A 19,023-nucleotide genomic window follows, 5' to 3' on the forward strand; every position below is an offset into this window, starting at 1 on the left:
TCTCCCACCCGTTGATCACTGCAGCTTGTGTCCAGGCTGTTTTGTGATTTTCAAAAGCCCTGTGTTAACTCCAATTAAATGTGAAAACTTGTATGCATGTGAGTAGGACTCGGTGGGGTTCTGTCCTGGCCGCTGCTGCTGATGCCTCAGAGATGCTGATGCCTTGTGTGGCAGTAACTGGGATTATCTCAGATCTGTGGGAAGTTCTCTCCTTTATAATTTCTATTGTTTCTTTTCCTTTCTCCTTTTTGGGCTGCTTTATTCTGCCCAAATAATTAATGATCTCCAGGATCAGAGGCAGATTGAGGTTGCATTCTTTGTTACTATGCTGGTAGAGCAGGGAAAAGATGAGAAGAGAAAATGGATAAAGAAGACAACAGAAATACAAATGCAAAGGAACAGAGACATAAAATGCAGCAAAGAATCTGCAACAAGTTTGTCAGGTCATCTTAAGAGTGATCCAAGGTGTAAAAACATGCTGTTCCTGCAGCTTATGTTTGGTCCTCTGACTTTCTTCCTACCTTACAAAGTGCTGTGAGTTACCTAAAAGCATTGTCTAGTCTTCTGTTACATAAAATATTACCTCCTTACAGCATGAAACCTGAGAGTGGAGTGTGCAGAGATGAAATGCTCCTGAATGACTCTGTGGTGGTTTTGGTTGCTGTGGTGATTATCCATCTGTTTAAATACTTCATATGGGAGATTCACAACTCATTTATCATGGAGAAGACTTTCTTAAGTTGTGAGAAACACAGCATTATGCCTGATTCCTATAATTTTGCACACTTGATTATCAAAATATTCCACTTTATCTGCCATGGCATAAGGACATGGTGTGGCATTTAGAAAGAGAGGGTACCACACTTGGATTCTGTGTTACCACTAGCCCTGTGGCTCTGGAGCATTAGCACATGTGCAGTTGCAGAGCCTGACTGCCAACACTTCATGAGGCCCTCCTTTAATGAATCCTCAGTCTGAAGAAGTCACACAGATTAAATAGTATGTTTACAAAGTCTGATACAAAAAGAACAAGCCAGCAGACAGAAGAGAACTAAACATTTTATGTATCTGAATATTACCAATAACTTGTAATGCATTTAATTTTTACTGGTGAATATTCTTAATGTGATGTTTTGTTTTTCTTGACAGTTCCCTTCTCCATGGCACAACATGGCAGATTCTCTTTGGCTTTGAAGCAACTGAGGAAAGGGAGTGATATATCTGCCTTTCCATTTGCACTCATGTTGTCTTTCTGTAGAAAATTATTTGAGTTTTCTTTCTAATTAATACCAATTTATTCAAAAGTCTCCACAACAGATATTTTTTTTCCACTTTAAAAGACTAGCAGAAGAAACAATACTGCATTTAAACTACCATCTTAAAGCAGCATGTTCTGGCTTACAGTAGAAGCAAGAATTGCTCAACATAAATTGTCCAAGCTGTTCTTGTAACTTTAATTCACCAGCAAAAGTGTTTTGGTTTTTTAAAACTTGCTTATGTGGCAGGTTTTCAAATTTCCCCCCTCCAGTGGCAGCGAGCTGTATTCCCATTTCTTGTCACTGGGGATTTAGATGTACTCGTGTGCATTTTTTTGTGTCAGAGGTTAGACTGTTTGTTTTTATGACTAATGATGTGGACCTTGGGAGCCACATATCTAAGCACCGTTGAGGAAATATCTAGCTTCTGTTAAAGTGTAATCCCTTTCAGGGCATGCTTATGCAGGAGAGCTAAAGGCAGCTCGAAGCTCTCTCTGCCCATGCTCCCCACTGGCTGGAGCCAAGCCAGTTCCATCTTAAGAATCTTTTAGCTCAGCTCTCTGCCTGTGCTGCTGGGTCCCTGCGATGTGCCTATGGACATGGTGAGCACAGCATGCTGGAGAATCACATTTACTGCAGAACAAATAAAATTATTTGATGAAAATATATTGTCAAGTGTCCCTCTCTTTAAAATACGAAATATTAACAAGGGCAGGATTCATGCATGCTCAGTGAGTAAGGCTAAGTTTAAGATCTAAGGGATCAAGTCCCTGTTGGGTCTGGTATTGAGTGAATTTTGCCCAAAATATGTTTGCATTACACTTCAGACAGGCATCAGGGTTCACTTCCTTGTACTTGGTGTCTCATGGTTCTTCGTGTGGGAGCTCCTGACATGCTGTGCTCCTAAGCTGTACGAAAGAAGCCATAATTGAGTCTTAGACACCGTGGTATTTATAATCATTTTGAAACCTCAGAGAGAACAAACATTTAGAGGTTTATAGACAGTCATCATCTTTATGAAGTGTAGGATCTATTTCTGCATTGTCTGCAGCACCCTGCTGAGAATCTCCATGTCCTGCTCATCAGAAAGCTGCAAACCCAGCATGGGCTCTACTTTTTTTCCAAGGATGTGCGCATACATCTCTTATAAATAAGCAGTTATGGTTGTTTCATTAGACCTCTAATAACATCTCTATTTTATTTTCCTTTCAAAGATGTTTATTCAGTGTTGACACATATTTATAATATCATCTCAACAGCAAGAGTCTATCCTGTCAGATTTACAGCTATTATAAAATATGATGCTATCTGCATACAAATGGATGGTGGGAGCCCTACAGACATTTCCCCTATTATTACTGCCTAAAGAAGCAATAAAAATTTAACATTTACCATTGGGAAACACCTGCAGAGATTAAATTAAAACTAGATTATATGCTTATCAGTTATATGTTACAAAAGCAAACTCTTTAGAGATTAACATAAAAATCATTGTTATCAAAATCTTATTAAAAGCTTCAGTTAATACGCTCCATTTTGCACCTCTGCTGCTCAAGCGTTCTCCATGTGTGACTTATTGAGTCTTTGTGCAGCTGTGGGGAGGGGAGGCAGGGCAGCTTTGCTATCGCCTCAGCAAATGCCTGCCCTGATATTTGGATTTGTCGTTAAAAGCTGACCACAGGTACCATTTGTCCTTCTCTCTCTGATCCTGGCTGCTCTCTGAAGGGCTCTCCACACTGCATGCTCTGTTTCTTGAGCATGGCGCCAAGGCAGGCTCCAGGCTTCCTCGTGGAGCTCTGCTGGGAATTACTCTGGAGAGCACTTGTCCTTCCTGCTGAACTTGTTCCTTAGTATGGTCAGCAGGACCAAGACAAGGGATTTTTAAGAGGCTAGAAGTTCAGGACAAGGAGCTGCTGTTGCTGCTAAGCAGATGGTCTGGTGTTTAGTTCCTGCAGCCCTTGGTACATTGCAAACATGCTGCAGAAAAGAGACCTGGGAGGTGACTGGGCTGGAGTTGATCTCTGACCTGGAAATTCAAAACACTTCTGGATTTGGGCTTTGCTGCCACCAACGACTGAGAAGCTTAGAGTGCAGATAATCTACCTGCTCTGGCTCGAAGAGGACACGCAGATCCTACCTGTGCCTGATTTGCACACACACTGGTTAGGGTTTATTTCTCCATCTGGTGTTACAATGACCCCTTTGACTCCAGGCATTAGAACAAACTGCCTTGGGCATATTACAAACTGTATGGGAGAGTACAACTCAGGAACAATCTGAATTGTTTACCTGAAGGCCCAGGCCAAAACTCCCTTTCCAGAGATTCTGCCCAGTTTGGTGGATCTGGAGAAGGTCACACTAAGAAGAGGTTGAGATCACTGTTTCTGTGACTGTAAAATAACTGGAGTCATGTAGTTTAGGAAAGGCCAAGCCCAGGAGAGGACTAGGGAGTGTCAGACCATGGTTTCCTCAAGACATTTATCCTGAAGACAAATTTGATGTAGGGAACCTTCTGGCCATTTTTCAACCCCTCGCCATCTCCTCTGGTGTGTTGGCACAGACTGTAACATTTAATTAAGTGAATGAGGGGGTTTGGGGGAGTCCAACCTAAAAAAAACCCAGTAACAGCTCAGTTTTATAGAAATAGACAAAATAGTACACAGAGCTGTGGGGTGGGAGAGGCAGAGCCAAAGAGGAACCAAAGATTACGGGACTAGAAATGGCTTGAGCTTGCTTTGCAGGGAAGAAAAATGTCTGTGCAACCATGGCCTAACATTTTAAGTAATAAGGATTTGCTGGCCCAGCTGATTTTCACTGAAATAGGTTAGGGAGTGTTCAAACAAGTATATCCAGATCAGAGGGGTGGTAACCTATTGCTGGGCAATGCTCACCAGCCTCTGGGCAGACTGGGAGAGGACTGTGCTGTCAACAGAGGTGGATTTGGGAGGAGACACGTGTCCACAGCCTGACTCCCAGCACTGTCACAGCCTAACCCAGGCGTGCTGTGTGCCTGCCTCTCAGAGCAGCTGGAGAGTGCACTTTGCCTTCCCTCATGCCTGCAGGGACAGGCTGTACATTAGCCTTTTTATAACAAGCTCTCCTTTGAGGGGAGCTAATAGCCAGACTTGGCCACTTCAGCAGCAGCCATGGGCACATCCAAATTCTGCGTGGAAGCTTGAGTTCTGTCATTTTACTTGGACAAATCACTGTATTTAACTTGGAAAGGCCTGCTCATCCTCTCTTGCTCCACTTTCAGGCTCTGAGCAGCATGAATTACTGACAAGGGGATTCAAGATTTCATTTTTCAAAAATGACGCACATTTTTGTATGCACATACCTGTAGCCAAGATGTAGAACCCCCTTAACTGTAATCTGAATTTTCCATCGTCATTATGCTAAATAATTCACTTCTGCTGCCACTAGAGGTATAACATTCACTTGAACAAATACCAAAGGAAACATTTAGTTGGAAACCTTGCCCATATTAATATTTCATTTTTCAAATAATGTTTTTGATCTGGGTTCTTTTGGAGGCCTCAGCCTACTTTGCCTATTCCTGTTGGGCAGCCTTTCTTTTATTGAACTACAGCTGGCTACTCCTGAGATGAAATGCCACTTTGTGATTAAAGGGTACAGAATTGAGTGCTCATTTAAGCAGCATAAAAAGCTAAATTACAGTATCAGTCATTGTATCAATCATCTGTGACTACCTCATGTGCAGCCTTGTACCAACACATTTTTAAGTCTCATTCCACATCAATTCTGGTGCAAATTTACATTTATTCTGAAATGCAAACATAACAAAATTTATTTTAAATGAATTTGCTTTTTTTCCCCCCATGTAATAACCAGCTCTCACATATAATCTCCCTCTTGAAAGTCATGAAAATGTCAGTGGGGACAAGGGTAGCAGTGAAGTTCCCAGATTTCCTTTGGCACTGGTAGGAGATTTACTGCGTAACCTGGGGTTTCACAGCAGACCTGCAGTGCCTACGTGGTCTGAGTGCAGCCCGAGGGATGGCTCAGCTCAGGGATGATGGTTTGTTGTAAGGGGTCTAAATTACACCTGCCCTCAACCTGGTGGGAACATAATCTTTATCTGTTTGAAGTGTTCTGCCAGGCTCAGAGCCAGGCTCTGCTCAGTGGGCTCTGCAGAGCCAGGGAGCCTCAGGGAGGTTTCTGTGGGCACCCCCAGCTCTCCTGCTGCCTTTTGCATGGCCCCCTTCGCCTTCCCACTGCAGTTCCACGTGCTGCTTCCCACCTCCCCCTCAGCTGTGCCTGAGCAGTGCAGCCCAGCCAGACACCAGCAACAGCTCGGGAGTGAGCGTGGGGACAGCGAGTGATGCCAGCCAGAGCTGCAAACCTGCGTGGAGAGCAAGCCCCAAAACAGACTTCCTGTTCTCCATGCTCTCCTTGCACCCACCTCGCTCCAGGGAGAAGTGGAAGAAAGCAGGAAACAGCACCATGAATGCTGGAGGGAGAGATCTCCGTCACCAGTTTTGTGAAGTTTAATTTGTTTGGGTAAAATTGCAGCATTCAGAAAATAAAGGTGTGATGGACAGACTGAAATGTGGGCTTTAATTTAGAATCTCCTGCACTGCAGCATGATGTACCCCATTTATAGGTCCTGTACTACATGTCACAGGAAAATTATTTTGGAAAGAAAATATTGAAACAAGACACCAGATGATCTCAGAAGTTTCCCTCTAAAATGAAATTTTGGGAAAATTATTGATTACTGGAAGCCTTTCATTACATTCAGTAAAAGTGGGCTTTAGCTGGGAGAGGTGCTCCCATCATAAGTGAAGCACAGATCCTCATAAAACTCCTGGCCTAGTGCAGTCTTTCCCCAATACAACACTAATAGCACAGTTTGGATAGACCACATGCAAATTGCATTTGGTGTATTCTTACTTTTAGTTTCTTTGTACCTTTTTGGTAATACTGATAAATTTTCTGAAGTCTTATTACACTTTCAAGAAATATTTTATTAAGAGAAACAATGTACAGTTGGGATACTTGGATTATATTAGGATAAAAGTCAATAAAGTGATACCACTGAAATTATAGCAATGGGAGATAAAAATTAGATCCATGGAATTTATTGAAAAAATACAGCACTGCTCTCTGACCTTATTTCTTCCCTCTGCACAGTCATTAGCAAGACTGTGCCATTTATTTACAGCATCCTCCTATTGCAGGCCCCATGTTAGGCAGTAAATTCAATTGCAGAAGTATTCTCATTGAAGCAGTTGTGTTTAGAATAAAGTTACCAACATGCTTTCTCCCAAAAATCAAGAAAATGTGTGGCAACCTTGTAAGCTTTGTCCACAATTTTGATAACTCTTCCCAATGATACAGTTTAGAGTCAAGTTGACCTTTATGGGTTTCACAGCTAAGGCAACAGTTACATAAAAAGGATGAATGAGCAACAACAAAAGAGGAAGGCTGGGATCATATAATCTGAACACCAGAACTGCCTGCATTTATACTTTACTATTTCATTGAGTGAGGCAGCACTGGAGAGTGGTAAAGCTCATAACTTTAAGTAAGGAAACTGAGGTTCTGCTCTCATTTCTGCCTTTTATTCCCTGTATTGCTGTAAGTCATTTAAGACCAGACTGCAAATGTTACCTAACATCTATTAAAAAGGCAGAAAGTGTATAATTAAAAACAAACAAACCAACAAAAACCAAATCAAATTTGTTACTTATAGTCAAAATTCTGCTGGGTGGTGAAGAAAAGGGAACATACAGCAGTCAAGGTGATTTTCAATGACAAAAGTGCCTTTGGCTCCTATGATTAGATGCTGATTTCTTCCTCAGTGAATGAGAATAAAGCACTGACACCATGTGAAGCATGTTGGATGTGAGTTGGTTTATATGACTGTTAACAGTTGGGACTAATATTTGTAACCAAACTAAAATATTGGCAACTACACAAGTAACAGGAGAGCGTCTCTGTTGCTCAGTCTTGCTGGTTGGTTATGCTCCCCTCTTTAGTTCTTGATGAGATACAAAAGGCTCAGTTTTCACAAAAACTAATAATTTAATTATTACAAGAGATGTATGACATGCCCATAACCATAGTTGGAAGAAGTATTTAAATTTGTTATGATCCTAGACCAGATCTGGGCTCATGTGGAGAGCTTCTTCCAGTGTGGTGATACTTGGTTTTAATGGGACATTCTTTTCTTTCTCTGCAGGATTCTGGGGAGACATCTGGGATGGCTTAAGGAACTGGATAAAGTTTGGGTTCCCTTTTGTGACTAGCAAAGAGCCCTTAGCTTTTGAGGCCACAAATTCATATTTTCATCACTGAGTTCCCAAAAATTGACCTGTTTGTCCCTGTCTCCCAAGATTCAAACTAAAAGGGACTCCTTTGGAGAATCAGCAGGCTGGCCTCAGTGCTGTTCAAGCCAACAGAGTTTTTGTTCAGCTGCTGTATTTGAGGCATACCTACTTCTGATTTTAACTGTTCTTAAATAGTTCTGCACTAACAATGTGGAATATTAGCACACATAAATCTGCGGGTCTTGATGAAACAGTTTGCTTATAGTTTCATTGACCTTGACAGCAATAAACAATAGTTTTTCCAGAGGGAAAACTGAGTTTCTCTGTATGTTTGTTGTGCTAGTTCTTGGTTCAGGATCTTTTCCCTCTATTGTCTGTTAAAATTTGTTTTATGGCCTGTGTGACACAGTAACTGATGCTGAAATCCTCTGATGTCTTTTAGAAATGCAATAGAAGCAATTTCCAGCCCATGTTGCAGGAAATTTGCATGTTCCAATGAATAAAATTTAAGATGAAAGCAGGATGTGTGGGAAGACCTGGTAGTGACAGAATCATTCCCAGCTGCTTTCTTGGTTGCAGAGTAATCACAAAATGAGGATTTTTACCAAGCTTGTTTAAATCCTCATCACCAGATTTTGGAAGGATGTGGCCACTACCAGCTGCCTTGTTCACTTATGTGTATGTTCTGTACTTCTGTAAAACTCATGATTAGGCTCTGACCAGAAAACAAACTTCAGTGAGAAAGAACAGTCAGCAAACCCCTAAAGTCCACTGTCTGCAGTGCCCTTTCTTAAATGGGCTGGCTTTGTTTTAATGGTGTTCAGGAAAAACTCTGTTTGCAGTGAGAAGGCAGAGTGTAGCCCTGGCCTCTGAAATCAGATTCCACTCCTTTGCCTATCTACTGAGAAAGGAGCAGCTGAGGATAAAGCTTACACACAGGCAGCTCTGTATAGTGTTTCAAGGAAAGCTTTGGAAAAGATAAGATTCTCATTTTGTACTTTGACAAAGAGCTGCACTGACTGCAGGAGTCTCCATGTTAGGCTCTCAGCAAGTGCAGCAGTTTTCCATGGCATTGCTGCAGCACTGCCCTACCTCATTTTATGGCCCTTGCTGTTTGCCACATCACCAGCTCCTGGGAGTTGGGGATGCTGTGGAGGTGCCAGTCTCAGAGCCTGGAGGCAAAGGGTTCATGGGAGAGCTTTCTGAGTCCCTGCAAGCAATGGGAAGTTAAGAGTCCAGACAGCCTTTGCTGCTTTTGCTTGAAAATAGTAAATAAGTAAGGGAAATATTATGGTTGTATCTGGTATGCAGCAAGGCTTTACATTTGAGTTTACCTACTTTTCAAGTGCTCCACATATCCCTTACTTGACCAGGGGTTTGCAAACGTGGCCCTGGGAGGGTTGCAGGGGTAATTGGCTGACAGCCTAGGACTGTATTTAATCAGCAAGGAATGCACCGGCCCTAACTGCATTCCCTGTAGGAGCCACAGCCCACATGGCTACAGGTGCTGTCCTGCTCTCTCCTCAGGCCCAGGGACTGCCCTTCCTCAGGCAGGAGAGCTGCATGTTGCAGCTTGTGCTGCATTTGGAAAAGAATACATTTGGATACCACTATCAGGACAAGAGTCTTTCTATGTTCTGTTTTTTGCTCTGCCATGATGGCAGGCAATATGCTTGCATGTAGGGCCCTGCTGCCCTCTTAGTACATGAACCCCTGGTTGCCATAACCTTGCTCGATTCACATTTTTAAATGCCTCTTTGATCAACCATTTTGGGTCAGCTGGGCCTAACTCTGACTAGCATCAGCTGCTGATCTTTCTGAGTTCACCTGGAGTTTCAAGTGATTGATACCTCAGAGAATTAAGCTCAAAGTGCACCAGGCGAGACTGCCTAGAGCTAAAATACCCACAGTCAAAGCCCATTAACTGAAACGTCTGTGTTTCGCTGAAAGTCTCTTTGGAAAGCCAAAACGGATTTTTTTCTTTGTTGCCACTATTCTGAAGTATTCTGCCTTGATACACTAAGATGTAATATACTGTTCTGGTTTTTTAAGCAGTCTGATGGCTAAATACTCTCTTCAGTACTAATTTCTGAATTTTAAAAAGTTTACTTCTATTTTTATGGTGATTTTAGCTTTATCAGGTGATTGTTTGCCTGGGATGTGATTCAGGTAAGCTCCTCTTATGTGTAGTGTATCAGAGGGTAATTTATGGTTTCAATCCATTAAGCTATGTGTTTTGCATCATTGTGGCTCCTCCTGGAGAACAACTGGAACCTTGTAGAGTTGTGCTTCTCTCGTTGCTTGTTTTCCTTCTGATTGTGGACGTGTGTTGGGGGGAAAGGACAGCTTGCACAGGGAGATGGCAGGGGGTGGCAGGAGGGTGGTACTGCTGGGGATAAGGGACAAGCTGCCTGTCCCTGGCTCGGTGGTGATGTGGAGTGTGTGTTGTGCAAGGCTGCAGAAGTGTTGGGGTGACGAATGAGTGTGTTGTGACATGGGAAAGGACTGGCACAAAGTCCCAGTTCAGTTGGATTTTCCTTGCAAACACAATGGGTTTAGCTGAATAGGGAACAATTGAAGTTTGAAAATGTTTGGATGAGAATTGGTATTATTACAGCTTTTTTTTTTTTTTTTTTTTTAAATAAAAGGGTGAGCATAATCTTAAATGGGAATTTTGGTCCTTTATATGAATGTTGAATAGAAATTTTTTCTTGCAGATCCTATTTTTTAAAAGTTAACCTGAGTGACTTCAGGGTGGAGTGTTCTGGTTTTTCTTTTTGTTTGTTTGGTTTTCCTTGCTGTCTGAGGTAAATTGTTACTTTCACTTGGCTATGGAGAGTAGTTGTTTGGTTGCTTTGCCTTTCTTTCTTTTTGTAGAAAGCACTGAATTATTATTGGGGACTGATGAGCTTTTTGACCAATAATGGAGGCAGCTACACTTTTTACCCTTTAAATATGAGATAAATGCTACAATTAAGTGCCAAAACATAGGATTGAAATTTTCCTTGGTTTAACCTGAGCTAATGCAATATTCTCTCTCAGCACAATTATAAGTGTGGTTGCACTAGGGAAAATGGGGGGAGGGTTGATTATAAAGCTCTGCCAGAAGCCTCTCCTGCCCCCAGAGAAAGCCTGCTGGAAGATAGAGCAGGGCAGAAGAATTAAGAGAAGGCTTACTGCTCCTTAGTGATGTACAACACCCGGGCTCATGGCTCAGCACGGAACAACAGGAACTGCCACGCTGTTTCCAGGAACAGCCACCAGTACTCAGGAAGGGAGGAAAAGGCCAAATACCGAATCAGCTTGACTTGATGCCTCCTCCCAGCTCTGGGTAAACGTTTGAAAACCCAAAAGTTTCACCAAAGCTACAGGGGGTTTTTGCTGTTGATCACACTGTCCCACATGAATTTGTTTAATGCCTTCTAAAATGCATTTTCAGTCTCCATAACCTCCTGAGGCACTGACTGCCACAATGCAATTATGGATGGTAGGAAAGAGTACTTCCTTTTGGGTGTGTTTGTTTTAAACCTGCTGCTAAATGCCTTTGTTGGATGCCCTCTCAGCTTTTGTACTGCAAGAGAAAGTGAACAATTACTCTGCATTTACCTTCTCCATTTGGCGTTTTACGGACTGCCATCATTTCCCTCTGCAGTCATTTTTCTTTTCCATCCTGAAGAGCCTTTGTCTATTTCATTTCTTCTTGCAGTGAAACAGTTCTGTATCTCAAAAAAGATAAATATGGGCTTTTTATTACTCCTCTCTTTTTTTCTCCTCTCAGACAAAACTGTCAAGGAAAAACTATACAGGAATGCCATGGTTAAAAGATTCTTAGGTGCTTCTTCATGCCAAAATAATTAGCTTTTGACTCTTGGAAATTACCAAAAGCTTCTGAAAAGAAAGCCTCGTTCTTGTAACTCCCTCTGCTATGAGATTGTGTTCACATCCAAAACTAGGTAAGAGAATGCAGCAAGTAAACAGAAGTGTCTGGATTTGAAGTTCTCCTTTATTACCAACAAACCCTCCAACTTAATACACAAAAATCAAGTGAGTGAAAGGAAGTGACAAAACTGGGACCTGAGAGTTCAGGAAGTTCAGTAATTCAGTCTGTACTGAGCAAGGTCGGCAGCACTAACAGGACACAGAGAGCAGCTCCAGAGACAGTGAGGCTGTTTTATTCTACCTAGTCCAGAATAAGGGCAGTATCTTTTATTGTGTCTAAATCTGAAGTGACAAAGGAGAGCACATTTTTTATTTTAAGTTTCTGTGTTCCTATCTGGCACAAATGGAGGGGCAAATGCAAATGTCTCCAGATCTGAGCACAACCATCTGCAGGGAACACCTTGCTGTCCTTTCAGCCTGGCAAAGTCACAAAACTCTTCTACCTTGTGCCCCTTTTTCCTATCCTGTCACATTTGAGCTGACTCTTCAAGACTCTGCACACCTACTTCTTGCTTCCTGCTGTGTCTCAGTTCTTTGGATTTCTCATCTGCTGTGTGCTGCTGGCAGTGCTGCTGCCCTGCACTGTCTGCTTCTGCCATCTCCTCTTTCCATGCCCCTACACATAAAATGAGGTTGTGTCCCTGCCTAAGTCTTCCTGGAAACTTGTTTCTTCCGAACACCTACCAGATACCTCAGGAGATGAGCTTTCACTTCCTCTTCCTCATTATCAATCTAAAAAAAAAAATTATATATATATATAAATGAAAATATCTTTGTTTTATTTTCCCATGCACATGCTTTTTGCTGAATTTCCTGCTAAGCTCCCAGTGTTGCTTGGGCCTCTTTCCCTCCTGTCTCTCCTCGTTGTCTTGTTACCACCCACTCATTAGATCATGGCTGAAATTAGCTGGTGAGAACTACAGGGCAGGCTTGATTCCTCTCGCCTTTGTAGCGAGGGCTTGATACGCTTTTAAGTGGTTTAAAAAAAAATTGAGAAAAACAAAATAAGTGCTTCTGCAATTGGGGAAACCAAGGTAGGAAGGCCAGGTATCCATGGAAAGTGCTGGTGAAAGTCTTTAACAGAGCCAGTGAGAGCTGACGTGGCACCAAAGCCTTGTGTTCCAAGTAGATCATTCTGTTCATTTTTGTAACTGCCTTTAAAGACAAATAGTCTTTAGGATTAAATATGGGATTCCTTTTGGGGAAAAGAATATTTTGTGAAAATTTCTTATGGTGAAATGCAATGCTTTTATGTCACAGTGTTTTCTGTAGTATCTTTGGGTGTTTTGGGGGAACTAAATAATGATAAATATACTGATGTCATAGAAGTGTTTGGTTTCGGTAAGATGATGACGATCTGTTAAGGATATGCTGGAAATGTTAATATTCATCCCTAAATGATATGTCATATTTCCTGTTTGGGACCATAAAGTTACTTTAGATGCCCTTAGCACGGAGTTAATGTCCCATGGAGTGGTTCTCAATATTTTGGAGACTGTCCCTAACTTTTTTTTTAAGACCCAAGGTGCCATGCCAATGGTGGACAGTGGGTGTTCCCAGTGCAGTGAAATGATGGTGAAGGGTGAAAAGTGACCTGCTGAGCTGAAATCAGAGGCCTGAGGCTTCCAGCAGGGTCTGGTCTGCTTTGGATCAGGCACAAACTTCATGTGGAGTGCAGTCAGGTTAACTAAACTTTCTCTGTGGGAGACACTTTGAACTCTGCAAGGGAGAATTTCTGTTGCAGACAAGCCACGTATATAGTAAAAAATCATAACTGTGTCCAGAAATGAAACAGCCAAGTGTGGCTTTTGCTTTATGATAAATCCTGTCAGTTCAGAGCAGGTCCTCAGCCCATGAGTATTTATTTATTTAAAATAAATGCTGATAGGTAATAGATGAAGCAGTGTGAATTGCACTTGGTGACACAAATCTGTGTAGCATAGCCTGGGAAAATGACTCTCCTAACTAGTCCCTGCTTGCTCCAGTCTGTTTAAATGTATGTGTTTTCAGGTTTCAGTTCTGGTAACGATATGCTGCTTTTATGACTCTTCCTCAGAGGAACCCAGGCAGAAGGATGTAGTTTTCCTCAGAAGTGGTAGTTTTTTAGTCTGTCTTTATATTTTACATTGCAGCATGCAATAAAATCCAAATCCTGCCACTTTGCACATTCATTTAATTCATATTGTTGCTTTCCACATGGGTAATACTCTGGATTTTTGGTTGGGGTTGGTTTGTATTTTGGTTTTTTTTTAATGCCTTTCATCCAAAGATCCCAAGCTGATTTGGCCTGATTCCCAGGTACAGCTTAGCAACACTTAGCATAAGACCAGTAAAAGGAAGTAATGGGGAGTTTCATGCAGTTCTTGGCTGGCTGTCAATTCAAATGCACCTACAGTTGGAGCATCCCTGGCCCGTGGCCCCCTTCTTCCCGGGTGCAAGGCTCCTGTCTTGGCCACAAATCCCTCTCCCTTTCTCTTACCCCCCCAGAACAAGCTCTGTTGTCTCCCAGTGTTTATGAGTGAGAGATGATAAATCTTTCTGCGGGGAGAGCTTGGCAGGACATCTTGGGGTTTGGGGCTGGGGGTGCCACCTCATTAATCTGATGTTAGCTGTTGCTGGATCACAAACATGCACTAGGCTGAAGCACGCACTTTCAGTTTTGTATCTCCCTGCATAGGTATGTGCAGAATTTTAATTTCTTTTTCTTGTCTTCAGATTTCGAGTAACTCAGTTCTCCAGTTTGCTAAACTGGAAAGGGTTTCAGTTTCTTTTTCAGCAGACAGAATGTTTTTCAAACTTTTATTCTGAGTGTTGTTTTCCCTTTAGAGAGACTCTTGGACTTTGAAACCCGTTCTCATATGGAAAGCCTTGCCTGCCTGGAAATCTGTTCTGGCTTGCTGTGCTGTTCAAAGTGCTGCTTCGTGGGTTCATTTTACGTCTCCTCGGAGACATTTTGTCAGAATTTTGCTTATCTACCAGTATTGCAAAACGATCCCCCATCTTAGGCAACCAATCACTTCCTCATCCCCTTCTCATTGGTCTTTAAAGCAAAATGGAAATTAAACCGTGTCTGCTGTTATGCAGGCTGTGGATCTGGCTTTCACCTTTGGACTGTGGGCAGTATTAGCTGTGCTCGCATGAAAACCTAGCAGGAAGAGGAAAGGTGCTCTGAACTGTGCACAGCAAAGGGTTAACACATGTCTGGGGGAGAAGGGAAATCAGGATGGCTGGACTCTGCCTCTTTGCTAAGTGGCTGCTTTTTTCTGAAGTATGTGTAAGACAGATGAAAAACCTCAGAGTTGCCTTGAATTATCTTCCTGAGCAAACAGCTCTCTCTTTTTGTGGTTAAATATGACAGTTATAGTGCAGTATTTATGCACAGTCAATAAATCAGCAGAAAACCTGCTGCAGTCAGGGCATGTATCCATAGTCTGTTCCTTATACTTTAGCTGAAAATGGGATTCCTGAATTTGCTGAAGCCTGTGGAAAGGAATTCAGGTGCACATCTCCATGGTAGACTTACACAAAGTCTGATGGCCTACAGCAACCAGGGTTTGCTGCTCAGCTTCCATTAGTGTCCTCCCATCTGCAAACCTAGACCCCTGAAAGGCAGTGAAAAGGCAAGTTTTGGATCAGGTTCCCAAACTCTTGAGTGGAATGATTGCAGAAAGGAGATGGAGCAAGTGAAAGGGGCAGAAATCTTTAAGGGTGAGTTACAATTTTGTGGAAGTTTTAGTGTCGTTACAGAATAGGAAAAAAAAAAAGGTCCTGCTGAGCAATATCCTGGAAAATACTGGTTTGGGGGTTTTGTTTGTGTTTGTTGGTTTGGGGTTTTTCTCTGTTTTGTTTTTCCAGAAGGGGCTATGTGACACACACTGGAAGAAGTAGCCTGGCCTTTTCCAGTGTCTGGCTTAAGAGCAGCTAACTGCTGACAGGGGAGAATATTTAGCCCTGATACAGCACACACTATCAAAGGACTTGAATTTGCTCAGCCTCTGCCATCTTGAATATAGCTCTGAAGGAGTTGTTACTTAGTACAATTTCTTACCTTTCATACCCAAGTCCAGCTGCACACAAATTCTTTAATTTAACAGGAGATTTTACCTTTCTGAAAGGGATAGCACGGATCTGTGGCTGGCCAAGAGCTAAACCCTTCTGAATTCTCACTGTGGTACTGAAAATTGCACCCTGTGTGCTGCCAAGCAAGTCCCTTAGCTCTGGTGGCAGCCCCTTTTTTTGTGTGTTAGGGATCATACCTCCCAGCTCACGGCGTGGATTAATCCATATTTTTGTTGTGATTTAGCAGTGACCATTTCTGCTCTGACTTGGAAGCATTTTAAATTAAGCAGGAAAGTCATCAGGGCAGCTGTATTACATGACCAAGATAGGGAGCCATAGCAGCAGAGGGAGGTTTGAAGGGTTTAGCTGTTGATCCAGATTTTAAGTAGATAATTTCTGACTAATGTATCCAGTGTGGCCCAAATTCAGGGCTAATTGGTGCCAAAGCTGAACACCTTTGGTGTCTAAAGCAGCATGGCTTCTGTCTCACAGGTGTATTTCTTGTTCAGCTAGGTGAGAAAAAAGTAACAGATGAAGCAATATAAAAGTATTAAGAAATGAACTATTAGTGCTAAAATCCTATTAGATGCAACATCTTAGATGTTAAGCTGTGTTAGGACAAGAAACAGAAAAATAGTACTTTATCAGCACAACAGTGGAAAATACCACTGATCTGTTTTGTTCAAACCTTGACTGGAATTATTAATCCAGAATTCTCTTCTTTTTTACTGTGGTATGGAATATCTACACAGAAACTATTTCAAAATATTTAATTACAGGAGAGCTTAATCTGCTGTAGTTGTTGTGATTAATTTCCCCATAGAGACAATTTCTTTAACTATTGCTGTTGAAGAAATGTTGATGACTGTACTTTCAATTAAAAACCAAGAAAAGTTTAAACTTTATAGAGATGATGAATGTCTGCTGCCATAGCTGCCAGGTAGTCAGCACTGCAAACACAAATTGTACAGAGCAGCAGTAAAAGCCACTCTAGCTGCATTCATGCATGTTAGCAACCATGGTGTCTGTAATTTCAGGAATAAAAAGTGTCTCATTAAACTAAATAAATGTCTTGCATTGTGCCTAGAAGATTGCTAGACTTCAGCTCTTGTGGTGTCCAGCTGGAGCAGGATCCAAAAAAACGAGATCCTCAACAGAGAAAGAGGGAGAGTATGTGAACTTTGTCTTCTGCTGCCCTTGGAAAGGTCAACCTGTAAAATGGGAAGCAAGAGTTTAATCTTGACCTTTAAATACTATGTTTGGATGGGAAAGAAGTGGCTTTTAGGTATCTGGCAGTCTGAGATTAAAAAAAAAGAGGTGAGGATATGAACTTGTAATTGTTTAGCATTTCATACAGCCAGTGGAGGAGGCTGCAGGACACAGGGCCGCTGGGTTGCCAGCTGGAATTGACTGAGGTCAGCTGGAGGCAGAAGGGAGTCTCTGATCTCATCTGGTTGACATGAGAGCCATGCAAAGGTGGCCTCATCGAGTTCCCAGGGCTGGGACCTGGCAGTGTTAGGTGGCATCTTCTACCAATAGTTCAGTTTCCATTCAGGCCTTTGCAAATCCATTCCTGTCCAGAAGTTATCTTTCTAGACTAATATGCAGCAGTACAAAAATACAGTATCTGCATTTTTATCTTATCTATAGAGATTCAAATCCCATTTGTTTCAGTCTGGCTCCATTCATGTGCACTAATCACTTGCATAAAAATATTTATCTGTTTATCCCTCCTGGCATTTCTAATATGATTGTTAAAATTCAGAAACCTTGATCAGAGATACACTCACACATACACAACTTATGGAGAGGGCCTGGATAATGGAATGGAGTCTCCAAGTTTGACAGAATTCTTTTCCAAAACGAGCTGCTTTTCAAGTGTTAATTTACCCCCTTTTGGTTCAATAGGATTAAATAATGCGATAATGTTACTTGAAAAATATCTGCAGCAGTTTTTTTAAAAGACAAACTTCTTTCTAAAGCAAATATAGAGACTTTGCAGGTCCTGTGTTCAGGTGTTGAGCTTTTTCTGGTGACAAAAGGGATGAGTACATGCCTGAATTAAATGAGTTTACACCTCTGATTGTTCTGATCAAAATGGGCATTGGTATCTTTACCAACATTCATATTTTGTAATGCTTTGTGATGGGGACATTAGAATTCACCACAACAACAGTATTGTTCAAGTGGTTCACAGAAATGGAGTGAGAACTGAAACTGACACTGCTTGCTCTTGAAATGAATGGCAGAAAAAATATGTGGAAAAAGCCTTTGAATTCAAAAGCATTGGAAAATATTATCAGTTTCTTTATTATTTTAAAGTAAGATCCATGTTGACAGTGCTGCTTTTGTGTGTTTTGGATTTACTCCTGGAAGCAAACAAGCATTCATGAGTGGACATAGTGCTAAATGTTTCCTCAGTCCCCTTCCCCTTATCTGGTTAGTGTCGATGGTGGCTGCTGGGTCCATCAGAGCAGGACACCTTGAAGAGGAGGTTCAGGGAGGACCTTATTTCTCTTTAATATTACCTGAAAGGAGGTTGTAGCCAGGTGCAAGTTGGGCTCTTCTCCAAGGCAACCAGGGGCAGGACAAGCAGACATGGTCTTGAGCTCTATCAGGGGAGGGTTAGGTTGGATAACAGGAGGCATTTATTCACAGAAAGGGTGATTAGACATCGGAACAGGCTGCCCAGGGAGGTGCTGGAGTCACTGTCCCAGGAGGTGTTTAAGGAAAGGCTGGATGTGACACTCAGTGCCAGGGTCTGGTTGACAGGGTGGTGTTGGGCCACAGGTTGGACTCAATGATCTCAGAGATACTTTCCAGGCTAATTGATTCTGCGATTCCTCCTTTCACATAATTTTTTTTTTTTTTAAAGTCTGAGTGGTAGGAAATACCGCAGGGTTTATGTATTTTCAGTTTTGCCACACTTAATTTGCCATCCTGCCTCGATCCAGGTACAGAGGTGCCCAGCTGCTGTGTGATGCCCAGATCCACGCATTGCCTGTGGGAGATGGCTGCTACCTGACCTGGGAAAGGATCGCCCGTGGAGGGCTGGGGATTTAGTGCTTAAGTGAAACCTCCGGAGACCAGGAACGGGGGCGATTATGTCACCGGGTGACCAGCTGGGAGGCTTCGCTCGGCCCCTCGGGGCTAACGCGCAGCTCCCGCACACTCCCCGCAGCCCCGCGGGGCTCCCCAGCCACCGAGGGCTGCGCGGGCCGAGGGGAGGCGGCGGCGGGGAGGTGTGAGGCGGCGCGGCGGTGACTCAGCCCGGGGTGCCGGGAGGTACCGAGGCCACACGGCCGGACCGGCCCGGACCGTGAGGGGGCGGGCGGGGCGCCCCTGGGGCGCGGGGCGGGGGACCCCGCAGAGGGGCGGGGCGGGCGCCGTGTGTGTGTGACAGGTGCGGCGCGCGCGCGCCCGCCGTCACCCCGCTTCCCCCCCTTCCCTTCCTTCCCCCCCGCCCCGCGCGCGCC

At 42.9% G+C, this 19,023-nt stretch overlaps 1 long non-coding RNA gene across 1 annotated transcript; it reads right to left on the bottom strand.

Annotated features, from left to right (window-relative positions):
• Positions 1-6,274: 6,274 nt before the first annotated feature.
• On the bottom strand, positions 6,275-18,906 carry LOC146437499 (uncharacterized). Its single transcript, XR_014852260.1, has 3 exons — positions 18,076-18,906; positions 12,173-12,220; positions 6,275-11,271 (listed from the first exon to the last, which is right to left on the bottom strand). It is a non-coding gene; the product is annotated as an uncharacterized LOC146437499 (long non-coding RNA).
• Between the last annotated feature and the right edge of the window lie 117 nt (positions 18,907-19,023).

This window comes from Lichenostomus cassidix, chromosome 4A, assembly GCF_008360975.1.
Source record: "Lichenostomus cassidix isolate B80296 chromosome 4A, HeHo_3.0, whole genome shotgun sequence".
NCBI lineage: Eukaryota > Metazoa > Chordata > Aves > Passeriformes > Meliphagidae > Lichenostomus > Lichenostomus cassidix.